Source organism: Archocentrus centrarchus, chromosome 21 (genome assembly GCF_007364275.1).
Source record: "Archocentrus centrarchus isolate MPI-CPG fArcCen1 chromosome 21, fArcCen1, whole genome shotgun sequence".
In the NCBI taxonomy this organism is placed as follows: Eukaryota; Metazoa; Chordata; class Actinopteri; order Cichliformes; family Cichlidae; genus Archocentrus; species Archocentrus centrarchus.
The window spans coordinates 20,356,367-20,363,438 of record NC_044366.1 but is presented as its reverse complement, the minus strand read 5'-3'; the positions used below and the strand labels follow the sequence as shown (position 1 = coordinate 20,363,438).

Sequence of the window (7,072 nt, the reverse complement as noted above, 5' to 3'; positions counted from 1 at the left end):
CATAATGATTCTGTTCTGTCAGGAGCAGCAAATCATGACTTGCCATCTGGGTGGCCATTAATCACTTTGGATTTTTTACAGTTTGTGATTAAACTATAAACTGCATCAAATCAGTGTGCTGGCTGCAAGAGAACCCAAGCACTGTCACCCAGAAATAATTACGTAAACCCTATCTATGAATACATGTCGGCTTCATATAAGTCAGGATGGCCGAGCGGTCTAAGGCGCTGCGTTCAGGTCGCAGTCTCCCCTGGAGGCGTGGGTTCGAATCCCACTTCTGACATCCAATTTTCTCAGTTGATTGTCGGTGAGTCGGAACACCAGGTTTAAAAATAACGTGTTCTTACACATCTTGTTTAATTCTAATCCACCAGAGGGCAGGCATGACCAGAAATTTGATTACTCTGCTGAGGTTTGTGTATAGTAGCTAGTCTGTATTGTACCAGAGAATTAGCCAATAAAATGGCATCAAATACGGTTGCCATAATCTGTATCACTGCGCTATAAGTTTACTGTGAAAAACAAGCTCAGTGTTTCTTGCAGTGAATTAAGTAAAGCTGTTTCTTTTAAAATCATAAATAATGTTTAAGATTCAGTGTCAGTGAAACATAATCAACATTTTTTGACAGGTGCATGTACAGTGCTTACAAATGTATTAGACCACTTGTCATAAAACCAAAAAAAACCCCACATATTTTTAGAAATCTGTCAAAAAATCTTGCTTAAATCTAAAAATGACTGAACTGACCTCAGTAGCCCCACACACCAACCTCTGGTTAACACACCTGCTCCCCAAGCTCCTATATGGGGTATCAGACAGAAAATCAGAGAAAAGCTGTCCCCAACCCACCAAAATTACCCCACAACTGAGAGACAGTTGCTCCCTCACCTGAGCGCCCAGTCCCCCCAAAGGGCTTGAGGGCACCCTGGAATACCTGAAGTACTGACAGGACACCCACCCCACCCGGTGGTACGACCGAGGGGGCACAGACCACCCCAGCAAGGACGGACCTAACAAGGAAATGGACACCAGGGCCCCAGACCCCGCAACCACATGGCTGCAAAAGAGGCCGGGCACCCGCCACCGGAAGCGCTTCAGGTCCCACACCCCAAGACCGCAAGACAGCATGTGCGGAACTGGTTCTATATTGGACAAAAGCACAATACTTTTTTTTTTTTTTTTTTTTTTTTTAGAACAGCTACTGCAATGTGTCTTTAATTGCAAATTTTACTTTGGCCACATGATGGCACTGCAATTCACCTTTTTCTGTTCATACCCACACTGATCTTTAAGATCAACAAGAAAAATCTGTAATTATGTGTGTGCAGTGTACCTTTTCATGCCTTCATAAGCTCTATAATTTACATGACTGTGGGGTAAAATACCCTCTAAAGGTGGTGCTGAGATTTTCTTTTATGGATAACTGAGTGTTTTGAAGGCTCAATGCAACCATGAAAACCCACTAATGGCAATTGTGTAACAGTTGATTGAGAGGATCATTCAGCCACCGGACTCACAGCAAAGTACACAATGTTGCAACAAAACAGAATGGGATATATCACTGTAAAAACAAAACCCCCCAGCAAAACACGCGGTCCCTGTCTGTCACAACAAATTAACAAAGGGAGGGAATGCTGTGACAAGCTCAAGAAGAAGCACAATCAAGACCAACATACTAGAGTGAAGTCTCAGAAATAGAACAGCCACAGAGATGACATAAAATGTCTCATGAACACTAAAATGCCTCAAAGTTTTTCCAAAATCCAAGGACTGCTTTGACAGTCATTAAAACTCAAGTCAGGCTCAGTAGATTTGAAAAAAGAAAGACCACAGGATGAAAGATAGCTGATAGTGCTTATATTATACCGTATGTCTCACTCAAGTGGCGTCCTGCTATGCGTTAATATGTAGCAGTTGCTCATTACCCACCTCCTCCTCACAGTGGCTGGGTTGAAGAGACTTAGGACTGCTTTTGGTCCCAGATGTGTGCCAGCACATGTCTGCCTTTGATCCCTTGTGCTGTCTTTAATTTTTTTTTTTTTTTCTTACAGCACAACTTTTGTGAGTGGGCTTCACCTCGGGCAAATGTTTCTTTGTAGAAAAGTAATGTAAAGGAAAACAGTAACAGTAGAGTGAGAGGATCACTCAGCCACATCTGTTTCATGTGGCCAGAAGGCTTCAGAAGTGGCACACCAGTTTGAAAAATCCTGAAGACAAAGACCGACGCACATGCGCTCAAATATCCACACAGTTGCTGCATGACAGACCACACAGACCATACAGAAACACAGACAACCATGGGCTCTGTCTCTCTCTCTCGCTCTCTCTGGGTTGGCCCAGATAGGAAAAGATGCAGAAGGAATACGTGTGTGTGCGTAATGTTGGAAGTTTGCTTTGTTTTTTAAAATGAGCTAAATCTTCAGGTCACTTTCGTACATCTAGTGAATTGCATATCCACATAAAAGTGCTTTCCAATTTCAGTAACAAATATGTGCGTATGACAGACATGAGCAATAATTCTCCAGTGCCAGATGCCTGGCTGATTGATGACCTTGATTGCTGACAGAGCACCTTCGTGAGCTCAAGCTAGACAGAAACAGCATGTTAAGCTTCCCACCCGTGTGAGCAGCTTGCTCCATCAGCGTACCAGTAACCCATCATTCAATCTGACACTTCGCTTCAGAAAGAGGAATTTTCTTTGCCTAGTTTTCTCTGGTAATTGTGCAGAGTTTTGCTTCTGATTAGACTTAATCTAATCTAAATATTTCTTTGCTTGGCAGCTTGGAAAGTCTTGATTGTTTATGCTCACTAGAGCTCATTCAGCCCTGCAGCCAAAGATGCTGCTGTGGAGGGTTTAACAGGTAAAAGCTGCACAGTAGATGTAACAGACCTGTATGCCACAACGTTTAAAGCCACTGCTACTGGTGTGGATATCAGTGGTATATTCTTTGGTTGCAGGAGAAATAAGGGATTGCAAACATTTCTGTTATGCAGGGGAAACCTGCATAACTGGTATGGGAGGATGGGAAACTGACATCAAAGAAGAGGATTAATTCAAGGAGGCGGACCTTTATTATTTTTCAGGTAGAGCCTGAGTGCCACTAGCATTTGTGCAGCCCTGTAAGCCCATATTAAAACTAGCTCTAAACTCATTTTAATAATAGGCTTTGCCTGTTTAAAGATTCAATACTTCCAGAGAAAGTGATTTTTGTGTAAGGTTTGTAGTTCACTTTGCATTACTGTGAGTATTTTAATTTCAAATAGAAAAAGACAGCAAATTAGCAACAGTTATTTTTTATACCTGAATACCAAATTTCACGATGGATGAAAAATTCACTGAGATATGAATTAAAAATTTTTGCCAGTGATAAGAGACAGGGATTTTTTTACATTTCTGAAAATTTTTGGTGACCTTGACCTGTCTTGAAGGAATATTTCCACAAAGTTTCATCAAATTTAGTTTGAAACATTTTGAGTCATATTGCTAACAGACAGACAGACAGACAGACAGACAAGCAAACAAACAAACTAGAGGGCACTCTGTAGAGCACACCCTTATGAAAATTAACCATGGTTTTACTATGGTTAAATAACCATGGTTTACCATGTAATTAAATGTAATTAAAAATTCTAAGTCCTGTTTTTGATTATTCTTATGTGGCCTTTTTGGTAGCTAGATGGAAGTATGAAGTAGGATTTTTAATTACATTTGCTATTGCATTAGAATTAGCCTATTCATTGTTTGATGTATGCATTATTGCACTACAGTTTTGTGAAACAGATTAGTGGAGCTATAGATTTAATTAAGAAAACCATAGTTTGTAAAAACCATGGTAAAATCATGGTTTGAAAAGACCATGGTTAAAAATCATAGTAAAATAAAAACCATGGTAAGAACCATGGTTTATTCCAAGGTTATACTAGGGTTTAGCTGTAATCAAACCATGATAAAACCATAGTAATAAACCATGGCTCCCATGGTACCCAAAAAACCATGACAACTATGAAAAACAGGAAACCATGGTAAACCATGGTTATTTAACCATAGTAAAACCATGGTTAATTTTCATAAGGGCATACCTCGCCTCATAAAGAATCATTTTACAAAACCCTAGATCCAGATCATGATCCGGATCACTGCTAAAATGGAATCAACTGTTCCTTGTGCCCAACAACTCCAGAAATTTTCATCAAAATCTGCTCATAATTCTCTGGGTTTATCCTGCTAACAGACAGACAGACAGACAGAAAGACAGACATGACTGAAAACATAACTTCCCTCCATCCATCAGTGGGTGGGGTAACTAGAAGAGCACTCAGCAGAGCACATATGTCACCCATCCTAAATTTTCTATGTGCTGATACTACACTGCAATAGACACCACCCAGTGGTGTCATACTCCATCAGATTCAGCCATATTTTGGTGTTATTTGCAGGTCACTGGCTTTATTTCTTCCTTTAAAGGAGTGAATTATTTTTTGACCCTATAATTTTCAGCATCCTGGATGATTAGACCTGGAATCCTCTTTTGGTCATGAACAAACTTTGCTATATGACAGAATTTATGGTTATGTTACACCCTAATTCTTTTTAGAGGATTCTGACTTATCCTCATAAGGTTAGACACAAATATGTGAATCCTTGGACAAAATCCTGTGTTTAGTGTATGGTGAAGATGCATTAAAAGAGACATAACAGTCACACTGTGGCCACTGCCAGTATGTTTCACCACAAATTAACTTAGCCAAGCCTTAAACAGGCAGGTAATAGTGGACATGATCAACTATTAACACACATCTTTTTTTCCCCTCTCTTCAGAAAAGCGTCCTGCACAACTGTGGCTCTCGGGGCCTCGCTCCTCAGATTTTCTGGGATCCGGCTCATGTTTCTTCTGAGCCCTGCAACTCTATGCTGGAGGGCTGGAGTGCATGACTGCAAGGCTTCTAGTCTTCCAGGGAGAAGAGCCACTCTTCTTTACTCCCTTGGATTCCTTTGATTAGGAGGAAGATTTCCAGCTGAGGCCCGAGGTCCTTGAGAAACATGATAGCAAAGAGTTTGGGCTGACAGTGGAGAGCCATCTGGGCAAGAAGCTACTATCCAACAAGAGCAGGAGTAGGTTAGGGGGTAATGTAGTGTGCTATTCTTCAGCTCATGATATTGATAAATAAAAGCTGCTTTTATCCTGAATTTACAGTTGACTAGAACCTGGTTAGACTTTCTTGATGGCAATTCTGTCATTAAAGGTGAGACTGCCTGCATCCTGTCTTGTGTTTTCCATATGATATACAGTCAAGATATTGCAATAGCAAAAGGCCAACATCTGCACTGTGTAAAATATGAGTAGCTGAGCTCTGGGTTCTGCCATTTTCTGCAGGTGCAAGAAGAAAATTCTGAAAAAATCTTCAGTAGTTGTGCACTTGGGAAGCTTCTTGGCAAAGTGTGTGAAAATATTTCTAGTTTATGTTTTCCTGTTTCACTCATTGTGAGTTTTATAAAAGGTATCAGTATATTAAGCACAGAAAAGCTAAAAATTAGATGAAAATGGATTTTATGAGCTGATCCTATTTCCTATTTTATTGGTAGGCCCACTCCTATTTACATTGCTCATGTAGCAAAGCTTGCACTTTGTCTCTGGCTGGCTTTTGTGTAAAGGTCTGACTTGTATGTTGGGTGATGTGACTGAAATTTGTTTTGAACAAATCAGTCGTCTTGCATGCCATGTGGGTGAAGCCACAGTGTAGTTTGTAAACAGGCATTCTGGTAAGTTAAGAGTCTGCTTCCATGCAGGAGCGAGCTCTGTGAAGACGCATAAGTGGCTGAGCCCTTTTCCCAGAGAAACAGCTTTTGTTTGGGTATGGAGGAAATGAGACAGGGGTGGGGGGATGGAGGGGGTGAGGCACACTTAAGGAAATGGCCTTGCACTCAGATGTCCAGACCATAGCCTGTGACATGTAGGAACTGGATGGCGTGCATATTTCGCAGCTTAGGTTTCACAAGATCACTATATATTTGTTTGTCTTAGTCAGGTCCGGTCTCATAATCACCTGTCTCTGTAGCAAGAACGTTTTCAGATCGTTTCCTTTTATTGTCATTAAAAACAAAAGAAAGAAAGAAAGAAAGAAAGAAAGAAAGAAAGAAAGAAAGAAAGAAAGAAAGAAAGAAAGAAAGAAAGAAAGAAAAGAAACAAAAACAGTTCTTGAGTTAATCACTGAACAAGCCATGCAGGTGAATGTTTCATAATGTTTATTATATGTGGCTGGGACCGCAGTTTTCTGCAGAGTCAATCGCTTCTGACCTCCAAATGTGGCCTTCAGTTCAGTTCAAGAACGGTGCATAGAGACCTGCATGGAATGGGTTTCCATGGCCGAGCAGCTGCATCCAAACCTTACATCACCGAGTGCAAAGCAAAGCACTGGATGCAGTTGTGTAAAGTACACCGCCATGGACTCTACCAAGACATTTTGGACAATTTGATGCTCCCAACTTTGTGGCAACAGTTTGGGGATGGCCTGTTCCTGTTCCAACATGACTGCACACAAGGTCCATAAAGACATGGATGAGCCAGTTTGGTGAGGAAGAACTTGACTGGCCTGCAGAGAATCTTGGTCTTGACCCCACAGAACATATTTTGGATGAATCAGAGCAGAAACTGTGAGCCAGGCCTTCTCATCCAACATCAGTACATGACCTCACAATGTGCTTCTGGAAGAATGGTCAGAAGACCCATAAACACACTCCTAAACCTTCTGGAAAACCTTCCCAGAAGAGTTGAAGTTGTTATAGCTGCAAAGGGTGGGCCGACATCATATTAAACCCTATGGATCAAGTATAGGATGTCACTCAAGTTCAAATGCTTCTGAAAGCAGACATGTAGATCATTATGGGCTAGTATTAAAAATATGCCAATCCTCCATAAGTAAATCTACATAATAACTTCTCAATGTTATGAGAAGATTTTAAGGAATACTTTTCCTAAAGGCATGATTGTCCCAGACAGAAAACTATATAGCACTGGAGTCTGAATTGTTTATGCATGTTAGGGCTGTACCACACTGTATGATGTGGTGTCC

The 7,072-nt window shown here is 40.9% G+C and overlaps 1 non-coding gene across 1 annotated transcript; it reads left to right on the top strand.

The window, feature by feature from the left end:
* The first annotated feature begins 200 nt into the window (after positions 1–200).
* trnal-cag (transfer RNA leucine (anticodon CAG)) lies at positions 201–283 on the top strand. Its single transcript has one exon. It is a non-coding gene; the product is annotated as a tRNA-Leu (tRNA).
* The last annotated feature ends 6,789 nt before the right edge of the window (positions 284–7,072 follow it).